Source organism: Anser cygnoides, chromosome 18, assembly GCF_040182565.1.
Source record: "Anser cygnoides isolate HZ-2024a breed goose chromosome 18, Taihu_goose_T2T_genome, whole genome shotgun sequence".
In the NCBI taxonomy this organism is placed as follows: domain Eukaryota; kingdom Metazoa; phylum Chordata; class Aves; order Anseriformes; family Anatidae; genus Anser; species Anser cygnoides.
The window spans coordinates 12,721,376-12,739,114 of record NC_089890.1 but is presented as its reverse complement, the minus strand read 5'-3'; the positions used below and the strand labels follow the sequence as shown (position 1 = coordinate 12,739,114).

At 46.1% G+C, this 17,739-nt stretch overlaps 1 long non-coding RNA gene across 13 annotated transcripts in view; it reads left to right on the top strand.

Annotated features, from left to right (window-relative positions):
* LOC106043777 (uncharacterized) overlaps positions 1-17,739 on the top strand; it is a 195,142-nt gene that overhangs the window by 113,004 nt on the left and 64,399 nt on the right. For 10 of the 13 annotated variants that reach the window (XR_010825640.1, XR_010825638.1, XR_010825645.1 and 7 more), the window contains one exon: positions 2,077-2,120. This is a non-coding gene — a long non-coding RNA (uncharacterized lncRNA). Of the gene's footprint in view, positions 1-59; positions 1,734-2,076; positions 2,121-17,739 lie in introns of those variants that run through there. The other 3 variants (XR_007167061.2, XR_010825643.1, XR_010825647.1) reach the window with 3 other exon arrangements.

The following is a 17,739-nucleotide window of genomic DNA, read 5'->3' as shown; positions in this document are numbered from 1 at the left end:
GCAGCCCCACGGCCGCCTGCACGGCTGCAGGCCTGGCTGCGGCACCTGGAGCCGTGCCACGGGACTGGCTGCGGCGGTGCTGCCCGGCCCCTTCCCCGCACCTCTCTAGGGCAGGGCTGGCACCAGCCAGAGGTGCGGGTACTGGGAAAACCGCCGCGAAGCATTACAAGTGGGCCTGCAGCTGCTCTTGTAAAACTTCGTGAAACGCAGCGATAATGTCTTTGCTTTCCTTCTGATGAGCTTTAGCACAAATTATTTCCCTTTAGTTTCCACTGAGATAAGGTTCGAGAGCGAAATCTGCACCTAAGTTTTTTTGAGAGAGAGCATCCGGAAATACATTTAACTTGGTGCACAGTTCATAGACTCACACCATAACTAGCAGTAGGCATTGTCCCTGCAATCTGATTTCCTATATCCTTGCTGAAGTTGATATATAAATATACGTATGCATATATAACATTTAAGATTATGTAATTCCACCATCTGCTACTTTATATAAACAGTGCTCGTATTCCACCTCTGATGCTTCATGTAATGGTCTCCCCCATACAAATGACTATGTTCAGTGCGACACAGGGCAGCTGGTGAAGGGGTAGCTGGCCTTAACGTCCCCCTGTAACTAAACACTCCCAGTAAGGTCAAGGTAGAGAACTTGCAAGGCAAGAACACCCTGTGTTGTAATACTGCCCATTTGTTTCCCACTTAGCTGTCTTTGTTCTTACATATACAAACCAGGCAGATTGTGGTTACTTTGATGAGCAACTTTACAGAAGGCTCAAGTAGAAAAAGAAGGTTGACAGGAAAGGAGCAAATCTTCCTTAAACAAAAATGTCTGCAATAATTAGCAAACGTGGCAAGACAGAGTTGCTAAACAAGTGAGAGGTGAGAAGTGAAAGGTACGCTTCAGGGCAGTTCATTAATATGATAAGTGAAGAGCAAACCAAAATTTCTGTAAGCATTTGGCAGATGGAGGGTATTCTGGGAGCACATCATTTGTTCAAGCAGTGAGTAAAAAGCTAGAAATACATGGATTGGGACCATTTTTTAAAGGAATCTCAGGTTTATTTTTCGGGAACAAGCCACGAGGAAGGAAAGGCTGCATTTACATTTTCTTTGCCAGCATTTGTATTTCCTGCTGCTTAGGAAGCCTAAAAAATGGAAGTCTGCTTTTCACAAATGGTGACTCCAATCCCAGCTTTGCTTTTCAATCACAGATGCCAATGAAGTGATTTAATTAACCTGCAGCACAACACACGTGCAGCTGTTGTGGCCTGGGAGCTAACATGTCTCCTGGTGCACAGGGGTCCGTAACAGCCTTTACGGGAGCTCTTTCCACCTAACGTCAGCCCCCCAAAGGCAGATGCTGGTGACGTTGCTCCTTGTGTAACGGTGAAATCGCGAGGCACCTCTCAGGGGCAAGTCTGAGCTCAGGTGGGCTCCGTTGCCCTCTGACGTGCCAGGGTCAGCAGGGTACTTGGGGTGAGGAGATGTGGGGGCGTGATGGATTTAGTGGGTGGGTAAATCGAAGGTGAGCGTGAAGGAGGTAGAAATGAAGGCAGGAGGTAAAATGAAGGAGCTGTCCTTGCCCCAGCACCTCCTGGGTTCCTGTAGCTGACTTCCCAGAGCTCAGTAGCTACAAGTGAGAGCTGGCTTCTGGCTGTTGACCTGGTTCTGCTTGGCAGTGGTGGGGGCTGTCTCATACCCTTTGGAGATCCTCTGAAGACTACTAAAAGGTTCGGCCTTGGGCTGCCTCCCGAGCATTCTTGCTCTTAATCTTAGAAGAAGAATTCCTTCTTTTAAAACTTCTTTGCATTGACATGTACTTGATGCCTTCAGGAGGGGCTGCTTTATAATAATTATTGTTAGTTTTCTCAGGCTGGGGGTTGGAGGGCTCCATAGAGACAGCATTGCCTTCCATATGTTTGATTCTTGGTGGTTTTATTTTTGATTAGGAGCAAGGGACTGATATATGTTATGAGGAAGTGATGAATTACCTGGCATATCTGGAGCACTGGGGATTTTCTCACATCAGAATGATAGTGATTGATTTTTTTTTCTTTTTTTTTTTTTTTTTAGATCTGCAGCAGAAGAATTTTTGGATGCCTGATTGCAGCTGACAGGTAAGCTGTGAAACTGGCTCACTGCTGACTGGGACAGGCCTTCCCAACTCATATCCCACACTAAATTTTAGACTTCAGTGGCTTGCTGAAGGCATGCTGTCAGGATGATGGAGGTGGTAAGATTATTAAATGTGGACTTCTACTTGCTAAATTGCTTTGAACTCAGAGGAGACTATATTAGCTCATTTTGCCGGTTCGTTTGTAGGTGTTAGAGGGGAAAAAAACAAAGAAAGATAGAGCAGGGATGGAGACTGGGGCAGGGGGGAGTGTGATTTCCTGAAAAGCTGCATCGCAGTCCAGGAAGCAAGGTGGGAATCACAGCCTTGCTTTTGCTGCACTGTTGTCACAATGCTGGTCAGAGAGGAGTTAGAAGATACATTTAATTTATCCCAGCATATGCTGGCTTCAAAGGACTATTATTAGCTATGGTGTGTGTGAAGCACAGCACATCCAGCATCTTGTTCCTTGCTGGACATGGAAGTGGTGAAGAAGTTACTCTGTGTTTTTTACCTGTACTCTGCAATGTGGGTTTGTATCCTGCACAGAGGGTGAAGGCAGCTACGGCACGGGGGCTGGAATCTGGATTCAGAACTCGAGTATCTGTTTCTTTGGAAACTAGATTGCAGTTGTAATTTATATAAAATTGCTCTTTTCAAAAAGAAATGATGGAACTGGTTTGGACTAATTACAGAGTCACTCAGATATCTTGTTTGTGACAGCATGACTTGGAATCACGTGCACTCCATTCGTTATCAGCTGGGGAGACAGAGGGCAGGAGGTGGAAAATATCAAAGGGAGCCAAACTAGGCTAAAGCAGGAAAGGAGAGAGCAAAGAAATGAAGTGAAACGGAAGGGGAAAGATCTATGTTACAGGGGATGGTAGGGGGCGAACCTTCCACTGTGCTGGGGCTGGTGTGCAAGCAGCAGCAGATGTACTTACCTGTCTCTGCCAGACCCGTACCTCAGATGGGTCTGCCCTCATTCGGGGGCGGGGGGCGAAACGGGGGAACAGGCCCTCTGGTAGGGGCCATGGGGGCAGTTCTGGTCTTCCCAAAGCGTGTCCAGGCCGCTGCAGCTGAAGAACTTGCCCACCAGAGCTGTTTTGGTGTTCAGCCACATAAGTATGAACACACGAGCATCCAGCTGGCTGTTGGGTGTGTTGCTCTGGGTTGAGGTAATCTCCCTGGTTATGCACAGCATTCAGTCGCGGTAAGCTGACTCATTTGTTTGCTGCTATCTGGCAATACTTTGACAGCTCGTGAATTGTGTAGGATCAGCTCTATCATTAATGCAGTTTGCTGTCGTCCAGCTGCATGGGGCTGTGCTCATCTGCCTCGCCTGAATTGTGGCTCAGGTAGCCACTAACATTCTGGTCCAGAGTGTATTTGCCAAGCCCAGGGAACTGACTGAGAGTTTCCTTAAAGCTTACAGATCCATTAAATTCTCTAAATCTGAGATTTCTGGCAAGACGGAGTGGTTACTACAGAAGTTTTCTTCCCTAACCACCTACCTCCCTTAGCTGTATGTCACTCAAAGCCGAGATAATTTTGTGTCACTGCAAGCAGATGTAGGAGGTAGACTGGCTTTTTAGCACTTAAAGCAGGTGTTTGCTTTATGCTGCTGTAGTTTTCCTTTCTGTGTAACATCTGGATGCAGTGGGCATGGTTATCATCATGGGGGGTTGTAGCCAGATCACTGAAGAGTGTTCTTTTGTCTTTCTTTACGTGGGTTTTAGGCCACATTTAATGTTCAGTAAATATTCTCACAAGAAAAAAAGGTAAATATTCTCAAAAAAAAAAAACAAAACAACAAACAAGACCCTGCACAACACTGAACAACATTCTATAACTAGTCTGGAGTTAATCAAGCTGACTTTATTTAAGAAGATCTTAGCAACCAAATGAGCTGATTACCAGTAGGAAGAAACTTTGTTTATCATCTGATTTTTAAAAGCTTAAATAATTTTAGCCATTGACTATATTGTCAGCTGAAAGAACTATTCCAATTATTATCTTTAATAACTTTAGAGGACATCTTTAAAGTTCTTTAGCTTGACTCCTACTTCAAATGCTACTGCAGAGATGAAAGGAACAAGCTTAACCCAATGAATAACTGATAAAGCAGAAATATCACTGCCTTGCCTCGAAACATTACAGATCAGAGCTTGTCCCTTGAATATAATCATTGTGTATGCTATCTCTGGCCTTTATTGGAAGCGAAGCTCTTTTATGATATTCTGTCATTTATGACAGTTCCTCCAGAGAGTTCATTAGGATGAACATTAATGTGGCTGAATCTAGGAAACTGCTTTTCCTGACATAATGCCAACATATATTACAATACTGTGCCAGTGCAGCAGGGGAGCTTTATGGTTGTTTTGTGTGTGTGTGAGTGTGTTGCAAATTGCATCACTTTTTAACTCTCTTTGTAAAGCTGTATCTTTTTTTCCTAAATTGCCACCACTATAAATATGTGTAATAGGGTGCCTGAACAGCTGTTTTGTTCAGCAGTTATCTATGATGATTATGTATTCAGGGGTTAGTTTTCAACACTGGAGAGCTGCAATTAATCTATACTGTGCTTCAAACCACCAGAGCAAGCAGTTGGGTTTTCCCTTCACTTTACTGGTGTTCCTTAGAGATCCTTATACATAAAAATCTATATTAGAAACCAAGGTAAAGGACAGAAGTAACGGCGAAGAAATAGCTGATGACTTCCCCTTCTGTCTGTTTCCACACCCCTACGTTATGCTGTATTAGCTAACTTAAGGTCCAAAGTTGTGTCGCTCCTTTCCCTACCCCACTGTTGTTCCCACCCCAAATCTGATATGGCGTGATGGATAAATACAGAAGAAGGCTGGTTTCTTAAGTGGAGTAACATGGTAATTGTCCGTGGAATCATGAATGTATTTCTAGGACCCACTGAATGATACAAAGTTCAGCTACAGCGCGCTGTGACATTGCTTGGCTATTCTGAGGAGGTATCTGGGCTTAGACCACCTGAAATCACTGGGTCTGTCTGTGCTCACTTCAGCTTCTCCAACCGCAGAGGCAGGGAAGGGTGTTAAAGATGAGTGTCAAGAGCTCTTAGAAATCTAAATCTAATCTGAAAAATCTAACGCTTGTATAGGAGAGAACACTATAAAATGCTGTTACTAAGAGGTTAAAAGGTTAGTTTTGTTTTGACTTATATAAGAAACGTACAAACAACACAAATAATTAGAGTTTCGTGTTGATTATCGCAGATTTGTCATCAAGTGCCTTCAGACACGGGTTTGTTAGCTTCTCAGTGTGACTAACAATCGCTGCACGCAAGTCTCCGTTTGATGTAATCCGGTGCCCGTAAGCTGTCAGCTGGTGGGGAGGGGCGAAGGCGAGCAACTACGTCTTCTGTATTGCTTTGTGCAGATGAGTGTGTTTGTTACTTGGTTTGGGATAAATGTCACCCAGATATAAATATTAGAAATGTTATCTAGATGTAAATATTAGCGCTGGGCATTCATAAAAGCACTAGACTGAATTCCCATATATGACAAGGACTTTTTACGTCATTCTGGCCCACTGAAAAGAGGGGTAAAGGATTCCTAAAATGACTGTATATCATATTGACAGCCAAGCAGCTAAGTGCCTGTCTTGTAAGTAAGATCTGTGCTTTCTCTGTCTAGTTTATCCTGCAGGGATGTACTAGAGGGAAAGGAAGGTTGTCAGTGCAGACAGCAACTTGCCCAACACAGTGGTGCAGTTTAAGCTCTCTCTCCAGAGCCGCGGGGGCTGAGGTCAGGCCTCTGGAAAAGTAACTTCCAGTGGTGGGAGCAAGTAACAAACCAGAGGAGTGGAGCACTGGCTCTGGTACCTGGGGGTTGTGCTGCTGGTGTTGGCAGCTTCCTGGGGCTTGGCGCTTGGAGGGGTGGGATCAGTCTGAGGCTGAGCGTCTGTTCCCCACGTTTCATTCAGCTGGAGAACACTGAAGCTGTAAGCTGCCTTGTGCTTTTTGCTGTCTCCTTACTCTAATCTCCTTTCTGGGTCAATTCCCAGGTACAAGAGCCGTTCCGTTATGTTTTTAATTGTTTTTAGTTCAGTCTTCCGAACCGCCAGCAAGGGGCTGGCAGCGCTGACAGGACACACTGCGTCGCATCCTGCACAAGCACCTTATCTCGCTGGCGCTGCCGTGGGCAGCGTGCCTGGGAGACTTCCACAAGTAGGGGCACTTATCGTGGCTGTAATGAGCTCCTCTGCCCCCGGGAGGATGGCTGCTACAGGGCCAAATGGGCTTTGTCTCTGGCAGCAGCCCCCAGCCCCTTGGACTGAGCCGGGGGGGCCTGGGGAGCCTGGTCAGTGGGTGGGGATGCGGCTCTGGGGAAGGACTCCGAGGGCTGCAGGTAGGGTGCTGGGCTCGGGGGGACCCTGAGCCTGAAGTCCCGGCAGCTGTGTTCTGGGGGGGGGGGGAAGTATGGGGACATCCCATGCTTCGTGGAGCTGGTGTTACAGACTGCCGATCAGAAACTCCTCGTGTCCGCTGCAGCGGGAGGCAGGTGAACACAGTGAGTCCTGTAGGGTCGCCCAAGAAATGGGACTGGGAGGGAAAAGCTGCAAATCCCAGTGCAAGGCCATCAACCTGGGATGGCAGGATTATCCCCGCTCCTCAGCATCCTGGGTAAGATCACACATCTGCTGGAGGCAGCCCCTGTGTGGATGTGACTGCAGCTTGGACAGAGGCAGAGCAGCTGTGAATCTAGCATGGCAATAGACGGGGGAGTGAAAAACGGGGCAACATAGTTTTTCTGCCTGTATTTGGCAGAGCTGGGGCCTGAGACTTGGTTTCTGGTGTCACGAGATTCCTTGACTCTGGCAGCCCCTTGTTAACCCTGTTGCACACAAATCATGGCAGCAGAGCACTGCATGTGAACTGCTCTTCACAGGTGTGCCAAGTTAACGACCTGCGGTCGTGTTCCCTCCGCCTGCATCCGCTGGTGGCTCTTCTGGGAGGTCTGCAAGGTGTTCTGAGCTGACAGGACAGACGTCTTGCATGCTCAGGGCTAACTGATGTCAGAAGGAGGCAGACAGGTTATGACTCTATTCTTAATAATTGGGAAGATTGGAAACCTCTCCACAGTCCTGTACCAAATGGTTTTTAACAGCTAGTTATTTCCTTGAATAGCCTGCATTAGTATCCCATATAGCTGAGGAATATGCTGGAGTGATGGGATTGATTGATGGTAATTTCAGGACGTGACTGGGAGTTCAATTGACCTTTAGAAAATGTTTAAACAAACAACCTAAAGAGAGTTGGTTTTGTGGAGGCTTAGCAGGCATGAAATTTTGTTCCGAACTAGAACAAAAGAAACGAAATATCAGATTTACAGAGCTATTAATGTTTTTAAATGATTTTGCTTTGCTGCAGTCAAGTCATTCTGTTCAATAAAATCAGTGCTTCATTGTATTTTGCTGTATTTTACATGAATATTGATATCTGACCAGAACACAGTACAGTTCAGTACCATCTTGTGTTCTCTAATGATACGAATGATAAATAACAGCATAATCAACTTCAAAATAATAAACTGCTTCAAGGCCAGTCCAAGCCCCCTCAGTTCTCCACTTCAATAAAGCCAAAGCAGAACAATTAGATTCAAGGATTTTATTTCCACTCTTTTTCAAAATACCATTTTTTATCAGCGTTAGTAATGTCAATGGATTTTTGTTTCCAGTAAGATGACATTTTCCAGCAGAAAATTTTTCATCGTTCTGATCAGTTGTAGTTGCCATCTTTCATTGCTGGCATCAGCTGCAGCTTAACGCTTGGCTCTGCAGGTGGCCTTGAGCCAGGCATAGCCCTACGTGGCCATCGTGTTTTGGGGTCCGTGGGGCAGCAGTGCCTGGTGAATCCTGTGCCCTGGAGCTGCTGACCTCCCGCCCCAGCCTTTCCCAGTGCGGTGCAAGAGGAACTCCACGTTTCTTAAATGATAAGCAGCAGTTGCTGACTGTGGCCTCAGGGTCTGAGAGGCACCTTGCTTGGTCTCCTCTGTGTGCCCTGCTTTTGGCAGCACTGGGGGTGTGCACATTTAGGTGTAACTCGTGTGCCGTCAGTGCTCACGGCTGTGCTGCAGGGGCGTGGGTGAGGAGGAGAGGTTCAGCCTTGCATTGCCCAGTGCGAAGTCCTTCCTATCCACGTGCTGAGCCCGCAGTTAACTGGAAGGCTGCTTAAAAGGGGAAGGGTGTGGGGGGGGAAATAAAGGAACTTTATTGGGTAATTGGTGAAAGCCTCTTTTTAGTTCGCTGTATTCATTTTGACAGGAGCCTCCCCCCCTTCTTCCCCTGAGTGCTCTGGCAAGTGAAACTCTTGCAAATAAAGCAGAGGATCTGCTGAATGCACAGCCATGCATAATTTAGTAATACTGGAGCCTTCTGCACGTCTCATCACAAACTTGCATTCAGCGAGTGCTAACACAACCCCTTTGTGGATAGGGATTTCTCTGTGTTTCTTCTTTTTGGTTAGATTTGGACATCAGACCTGCCAGGAATTAAAAATTGACCATCAGGAAGCTTGCTAGCAGGGATAGCACTTAATAGACGTGTCCATTCATATGTACATACATTTAAAATGAAGAAATGTTTGTGAATTCTTAAGTGGGTTGACTTTGAAGGATAGTGTGAATAAATAATGGAAGACTAGGTTTTCCTTGAATTCACGCTATTCACCCGTAAGTCATAAAAACAAACTTGATACTAAAGAAATAGCTCAGTGGAGAAAAAAAACAAAACACTTTAATTCTGAGCAAAAACGTTTTATGTCTCTGGACTAGGTGTTCTAGAGGAAAAAGCTATAACTTAGGTGTGTCTATCCCCGTGAGGTGGATGTTTCATGCAGGGGGGAAGACAAAAAAATTATTACAGCTAGTGTTAATATTTACTTGGATTAATAGAATGTTGGGCAACATCACCTGAATTAAAATCAAGATTGTAATTAGTAGGTGGCTCATCCTGTTCTAACAATGCAGAATATTTTTTTCACCTCGCAAATAGTAATTAAAGAGAAATATTACATAGCTGCACCTGTTTTTCATTATATGGTTGCCACAGTGAGTAAACCAAATATTTTATTGATGAGAACAGCCATAAGTTTGAAAACTGAGTGAAGAGCATGAAAAGCCCTCTGAGGCTCCCTGGAGACATGAGAAATCTGAAATTGTTAAAACATATGGTGGCACACACTGATTACCAATGGCTCCTACTGTGGTTGTGAGCCCTAATTTCTCTCTGACTTTCAGCTTTTCTAAGTATTCTCAACTTGGTTATTCCCTCATTTCCATGCTTCAGTAAATCTCTTGTGGCAGGGAATCAACACAACATTGCATAAATACCATTGCATGTTGCTTCACATCCACCTTTTGTCAATATTTTCACTCAATAAGGTATCTTTCATATTTTAATAGTCTAAAAAGTGATGCACCCAAAAAGAAATGTGAGCAATGTGCTGATGGCTTTTTTTTTTTCTTGTGTCTGTACTTATTTGTCCTGATCTGGTGTAAATGTTACTCTGAAAGCAGATATATTTGATCAGCTGAGATTTTTTTGTGGCCGTCTGGGATGGATGCAGAACCAAGGGAAATAGCTCTAGGTAAGGAGTGGGTGATGGGAGATGACATGAGAAGTGAGGAACAGGTTTAGGTTACTGCCTTCTCCAGGATAGACAGACGCTTTGCAGGAGCCAGTAACGGAAAGGTATTCAATGACAGAGAAATGATAGAGGAAAGGTATTGTTTATTATGGTGAAAATAATCTTAAATTTAGAAAGCTGGTGGAAGCTTGAAGGTGCGAAAGGCAAATGTCCTACCAAGGGTATCACCAAAGGGTGGAGGGCGCTGGTGCCCTGTAGTAAACCTAAAGTACTGCCATGGCCATTCATTTGAAAGCAAGGAAAACAGAAAGTAACCCTTGGATATAGTTTTAATTAATAGTCAGAATAAGTTAAAGTGCATGTGTTTAGTTGGATGCCCACTTCCATGCTTTGGAAGAACACGTACGACAGTGTTCCAGCAGGTGCCTGCACCGGTCTGCATGTGTTGGTCTGCAGGCACTTGTCGCAGCCCGCGCGAGCCATCCCGGTCGCTCGGTTCCGTCGGGACTGTGGGAGCTGCCAGGATCTCCGGGGAGCCGCCACGCGCAGGGCGGCACAGCCTTGCTGTCCTGTGCCCCTCGTGTGCCACGGTGCTCGGGGTTGAGCCTCTCTTCTCCTGTCTGCGTGGGGCCGGGTGTTCTGGGTGCTGGAAACGCCGTGCTGCCCGCCCAGAGCAAGCCTGAAACTGCTCGGATGCAATTTTGGCAACGGCCACCGAGGGCTTGGGGACAGGCAGCCGGTGCGGTGCCAGGGCGGCCGTGGGCAGCAGCGTGGGGGCTGGGTGGTGGGGAGCGGGAGCTGCTGCTGGGTGCCTGCACTCGATGGACTGGGCGGCTCGGAGCAACTGGTGGTGCTTGCCCGGAGCAGGCAGTTACGGGGATCAAAGATTCCTTGAACCTAGGGCAGGACTTTGGAAGCACTTTCTTCACGCTGGTAAAGAGCTTGAAAATTGCATTGTTGACAACTCAGTGTAAAAGGGCTGAACTTGTTTAGCTGATTGATTTGGTATAGGTGGACAAAACTGTAATCTGCTTTTCTTTGTTCCCTGTGGCATTTTATCTGGATGCCGCACTGTGCAAGTTTCACAGAACCCTTCGGTAATTACCAGAAAAACACTTGGCCTCCCTCCCCAGCGCGTAGAAGCAAGGGTCGTGCCGCGGCGGCCCAGGGGCCGTGGCCGGGTTCAGGAGGGGCTGCTCCCAACCCACGTCACCCGTACCAGGGTGCAGAGAGGTTGTGCTAACCCTCCCTGAACTCGCCGCCGTCCGTGGTAATTGGGCAGTGATGACTAGAGCTGCTCTGCCTGAGGAGCAGCTCCTCGGGGAGTACTGATGCTCCTCGTATAATTTTGATTTGCAGCAAACAAAGACCGCGAGGTTATACACAAGTAAATATTTTTCTGTAGGAGGGTGAGACCTGGGCTGCACCAGCAGGGAAAAGCAGGTGAGGAGCTGCACCGCAGACCCCTCACGAACGGTGGCTGAGATCTGACCCCACAGCCCTGACCCAGCGGTGCCCCACAGCCCTGCCTGCAGGCGAGCACAGCCGGACCTACGGGCAGTCCCACTGCGGAGGAGCCCCTGCGTTGGTCCAGCGGCGTTCCCCGCACCCTGCCCCTGTTAGCTGTCAGAGGAAGTGGAAAATCCTGCTGCCTGAACAAACCTCGCAGTCACTAGGTTTTATTTCACTGTGGTTCCGAAAAACCATCGTCACGTAACTGATTCTAGCACTGAGTGTTTACACTTGGTGTTATATCTGGGCCCGAGAGAGAGAGTATATTTGTATACGTCTGGCTGACATATTTATAGTGTTTGCCAAGTTCCCCAAGTGCAAGGTCATACTCTGTCACTTGTTGGCCATTATCTATTGCCATTCTCTTTTTATGTGTGCATGAATATTTATTGAAATTGATTAATATTTATTTCTCATAAATAATACATCATTTTGATTCTCTACGATCCATTGAAAACAATGCAGAAATACACCCAGCGTGCAATAAATACGGTAGAAAAACCTGCTCAGAATAATGCAGTGACCCAGGGGGTTTGCCCAGGGACCCCAGGAGCTCGGCTCAAAGGGGGCACGGCTACTGGTGCACTCGGCAAAGGTCTCAGCCAAGTGCAGCCCCAGTGGGTCGGGGCTCCAGCCCGGGGGGACCCGGCCCCCCCATCCCCAGGGGCGAGGGGCTTCCCGCGGCGGGGGCTGCCAGGAGGAGGCTGCGGCAGCGGCGAGGCTGGGCACCGCAGCTGGGAGCACCCACGCGCAGCTGCTGCTTCCCCGCACGGCTCCGGTTCTTCACGTTGGTTGGTTTTGCCTCAGTAAAATCTGGAGAGTCTCGTCAGGTCCCACAGGCTCCTTGCACTAATCACAGCGCAGGTAAACAACATCAAAACGAAGCCGTGAGAGAGCCCGTTGTCCTAGGTTTAGTTAACTTGGGCGAGAGGGAAGGAAGAAAATAACATTAGAGGCAAGAACAATTGCAGCTCCTCCACGGGCAAAAGTAGGTCATTTTGAAACACCAAACAGCCGAAACAAAGGAAAGAATAAACAGAGAGAAAAGAAAAGGGGGGTGGGAGTAGGTTAAAAATTCTGCTTTATGAAATTCCAGCTGAGCACCGTTCCCGGTTCTGGGAGCCCCATGGCAGATGATGGGCAGCATAGCCAGCGCTGCAGCGGGGAGGGGGCCCCTGCCTTCCCAGGGAGTGATTGTTTGTGTTGAGCTAGGAAATTCTGGAGAAAACAGGCTACAAATGGCCTTTTGGAGAGTTCACCTCCTCTAATGCTTCTAGCTAAGCCCTGTGCATCCCTGGAAAACGCTTAGATGATTTATTAGCTACCAACAAAACGCAGTCAGACAAACGCAACCCATCCCTCCACCCCAGTGTTTGTTACTGCAATGCAAACCTTGTCATTTATTGGAAGAGACTGATGCCGGAATGGTTGGCTCTCAAAAAAAATCCATCCCTGTTAATGGGACTTGCCCCCTTTTGGTGCAAAGGCAGGGCACAGAGGGTGGCACCCCCTGAGCCTTTCAGATCCCAGCAGCAAGGGAGGCTGACCTTTCTGCAAAGAGCAGGCTTGATTGCAGGCTCTTCTTTTCTGCCTTTTCCTTTGGTGAGCACACAAAGGGGTGGGGAACTGTATGTGAGAGCCGGGATGCTGAGCGTTGGGGAGTTCTGATTTCGGCCATGCAAAAATACTATTGATCTTTTTTTAAATATGCGCTTTGATGTTCGAAAGGCAATTCTGTTATTCAACAGCACTTTGCTACCCTAGATCTCCAAGTGCATTTTAAAGAGGACAGTAACATGCACTGTGTCTTACAGCAGAGCCTTGGGGAGCTGAATTAATGCTAAAAGTCACAATGCAGACCTCAGGCAAAATGGGGTACTGAGCATGTACACGCAACAAACACGCTAAAATACCTTCTGGACTGGGGAGGAATAGGGTATTACAACAAAGGTTTTTTTCCTGGCGCAACCCAGGTACTGCACAATCCAGGTATTGTTAACATATAGTTACATGCAATAAACAGAGAGGGCCATACGTCCCTGCTTTTGGAAACATCTGTAATCCCCATTCTTGGAAACACCTATGGGGTCAACATACACTGACTGTCACTATCCTGTATTTATCGCATCTGATTATCTGCCACACCAACATGGGCTGGGAGGTTTGCCAGTATTTCCATTGCTTTTTGCAGTGATCTGCAGCATTCAGTCAAATTTTGTGGACCTAGATCAGTTTATACCAGCTGAGTACCTGGCCCACTGGCTGCTTGTCTGGGCACGTAAGTGCCCAGTAAAGTAAAACTTGGTGTTCCACTGAAGCCAAGTAAGGCGGTTGTATACCTTGCTCATCTAAAATAAAATGAAGGTTATAAAGGTGTAATGATGATTTTCTTCAGAGTCTGATTTTCAAAAAGAACGACGTGCCCAAGCTAAGCTAGGGAAATACATCATTTTCCCACTCCTGTTTGGAGGCAGCCCCCAGAGGACACCCACGGCCAGGCTGACGCTTCCTTGCCTTGGCTCCTCGCCCCAGCAGCCATGCACGTGGCTCCACGATGGTCTCGGGCAAGTTTCTTAGTAGCATGGGGAGAAGTTCAGCATACCCAGATAATCTCAAGTATCTATAGTATAATCCCATACGACCCTATCTCTAATGCCTCTTTTTGAGATAGAGCTGTTGTCCCCTTTTTATGGGTATGAATTCAGCCACCCAGGCTCTCTCTTTGTAATGGTCAGACGGAAAGATTGTGGTGAGCCTTGATTTCTTCTGTTGCTTTTATTTCCCCTGATGCCTCAGCGTTTGGGATTTTGTCCATGTGTACTCGTATTACGCTTTATAGCTAAGTAATCTGACCTAGTTTCCACTTTTTGTATATTTACTTCCTATGGCAAGGCTCTGAGTCCATAAGTCATCAAAGATGGTGCATATTCTCTTCCAAATTTATCTTGAAATGATTGTCTGGAGGCAAGTCATAATTTCCACAAAGACTACGAATGATTGAGAAAAATCCCTGTTTCAGATGGCAGCAACCTCCACGCTGAAATAATTGCTTTGTCTGGCTGCTCTTTACATGAGCTCCTAATGGTTTCTGCTTCTATAGTTTTTCTGAACCACTTGCTCGTAGTCACGGCGTGTCTGATCACATTATTATTTTGCAAGGGAAAAATGGGGTACACTTCTGCTTGTGTACAATGGATGTATGGTCGCGGTGGCGTGCCGGGGCAGGTACGTGATGTTTGCGTTCTGTCTCTGTCCCGTGGCCCCAGAGGGCAGATCCTGCCTTAGCAGAGGTGGGTGCAGAGCCCTCAGTGCTCCCTTGCCCAGCATTGAAAGCATTTTAATGGCTGGGTCAAGAGGGGTAACATTGAGTCGAATGAGTAAGAGGAAATTTTATTCCAGTGGGAGTCTCTTTACATATATGACATTATTTAGAAATGTATCCAGAGAAAGTTTCTTTGTCTTTAAATAGAGTGAAATATTTTATCTCTCAAGAGAGAAAATCTGGTGTGTAAGAATATGTACTTAACTTTGACGTGTTGGGTACTGCTGAGGCTGGCAAAAAAGATATTAAAAAAAAACAGAGATTTAAGTCTCTGGTTGTTTAATATCCTCTTTTGAGAGTCTCTTCCTCCTTATGAAATAAAACATATTTTGTAACATACTTAAAACTATCGCAGTTAAATCTAGGTTCAATACCTCTGGTGTCATGCTCCTGTATGTAATTTGGATGCTCTACATTTTCGTACTCATTACTTAGGAATGACAGTCTACAAAATCAAGACAAAAATCAATTTGAAAGTTGATTTTTTGCAACTTCTACAGCTTTATCTTTTCTTGTTAGCTCAAGTATTTTCCTGCAGGAAAAGTGCATTGACGGAATTGCTGTACTTCTTAGTTATTTCTTGTTTTGCAAATTCATAGCTGTTCCATGTTATAAGAGTAGAAATTTCATTAGGGAAATTTTGAGGGTTTTTCTTTTAATTAAAGGAGGTGTCATACGTATTTCGTCAAACTGCAGCTGCCGATTCCCAGATGTCATTGTGGCATTTGTTTAATTAAGAGCAAAATTATCTGCATGACTGCAGAACCATGAGATTGGCTCTTCCAGCATTTGCAGGGTAAGAGCTGTAGCTGGGTAAATCAGCAGAGTTCCTCTGCTGTCCACTGAAAACTAGCACTGTCTACTATCTGAAGACAGATTAGTGCAGAAGAGGATAGAAGCTATTGTGCATCTTCTTTAGCTCTGAGCTGCCACAGTTAAACATCGCTAATGATGCTGATAAGGACATTTTCCAACAGATCTCTCCCTTTCCAGGCTGCACTGTTCACCCTGCTCCCATTGTTCAAGACAAAAAGCAGCTGCCTGTCTTTTTTTGCAGATATACTTTGCCATACTTCACACTTTTGCTGTCCGGTATACTCAACCTTTTTTTTTTTTTTTCTTTTCTTTTTACAAAATCAGTTTTTAGGGGTTTACCTTACTTGCCTATCTTCTGGGGAACTAAATCTATGTGACTTACTAGCCTAGTATATGTGTTTGATGGACTTCTAGACATTAAAGTTCCCATCAAAAATGTATGCATTAAGACCAACTGTAATTCAGTTAATCAGAAAGATAGACTTCATTGTATTAGCTTTTTAAATCAGTATTATGGAGGGGAAAAATTCCCTGATGGAGATAAAACAGATCTCAGGCACTAGTGATCTTCTTGCTGACCTTCAAATGAGTTTGGAGCCCTAACCTATTATCATCCCAACGTGAATGAAATATCAAAGACATCTTTTAGCATCAGGCAGAATTAATGATTATTCGGCAAGGGAGCAATGGAAGGAATTTCTTTCTTCACAGAATGTAAGGATGGCTAATTTGTACAACAAAGATTAGAAGTAGAGAATTTATTATAGTTTGTTATAATAGTTTCATGATTTCCTTTTTAATTGGTTGAAGCAGCAAATGCTTGCGGGAGCACAGCAGAGACCCGGGGAACTCGCCCCTCGCGCTCCCTCCCGGGCGGGCGGGCGGCCGTGTGTTGGTCGCTGCTCTCGCCTTGCAGGTGGTCGGTGCTGGAGCGCTCTCGCTGCTTCCACCTCCTTTCACCGTGCTGTTTCTTCACGTGGCTTTGGCTCTGGTCCCTGCTGTGTGTCTGCTGCCCGCCCTGGCAGCAGCACTCGCTGCTCCAGCATCGGAGGGAACCAGAAAATGGGTGCACACGCACGCAGTCCTCTTGCTCTCGGGGTTGTGTACAGGGTGGCTGGCAGGTTTGGCTGCGCTGGTCAGGGTGCCGGGACAGTTGGGGATGTTAAACTAAGCCCTGTTAAATGGAAATTCATGAATGACCCTAGGTTACAATTTCCTGTAACCTTTCTTTTACTAGGTGGATGAAATTGATGCATCTAAACCACATTTTCAAGCCTGCATCTGGGCAGAATGCTAAATTCACCTCGCAATACAGCTCACGTGTCGAGTTTGCCCAGACCTTCGTTCTTTAGTGCCTGAGTACAGTTTGACTTGAAATCCTCTCCAATAAATTCAAGTCTGTAAAACTATAACAGGACCCCAGGGCAACCTCCAGTTTCTTGACCTAAAACACACATTTTCAACGATTTCCAGAAGATATTGATCTTTGGTATGTTTAATGATCATTATTAAAATCAGCATTGTGTAGGGAAAAAACAGGAAGTAAAAGGGAGGAGAGAGAAGGAGGCAGAAATTGTGCTGCTAGAGGGGAGAACTGGGTGCAAGCAAGGGGCAGCCCCTGCCCCGATCCAGCCTCAGGTCAAGTGGCAGTGGTGGCCGAGGGCCCCCCGGGGCTGGACCCGCTACGGAGGTAGCGGTGCTGCACACAGTGGGGACAACGGCTGGGAAGGCCAAGGGAGCCGCGCGGAGTCCCCTTTGCCTCTCCCTTTCCTCTCTAAGGCTTTGCTTCCCACCCAGCAGCCTGGGAACTGAAGCACGGGCCTGTCCTGTAAGCGCCAGCACGACGGCAGCAGCACAGCATCAAGGGTCAGGGTCCCTGGGAGGCTGTCTCCTCCTCCCTTAAAGAAATTTAAAAGCCTGGAAAGGTATAAATCCATTAAAAGTCTCGTAACAAGAGGTGGAAAATGGGGAGAAAATTTGACCTGTTAATAAAGGATTTAGTCAAACATTTATGTAAATATTTACACTGCACTATAGCGTTAGCTTTTCCAGTTAATCTGCTTTCTCTGTTAATGTCTCTGAGCAAAATATGTTCCTAGAGTGGTTTACAGTAAAAATTAGTGCCATATCTGGCCTATTACTCATCTCCCATAAATGATTAAAAAGGGGTAGATGCAAAAATCTATTTCTGAGAGGGCTTTTTTTTTTTTTTCCCTCTGACCACTGATCATTCTATTTTCTTATAGAAAATAAAGGAATTAAAAGATGACAGAAATTGCCATTTTCTGGGAAGTCTGCTTTGCTTGTTTGTCATTTTGGAAGGCAACTTTTATTTGCAACTGGAAAAATGTT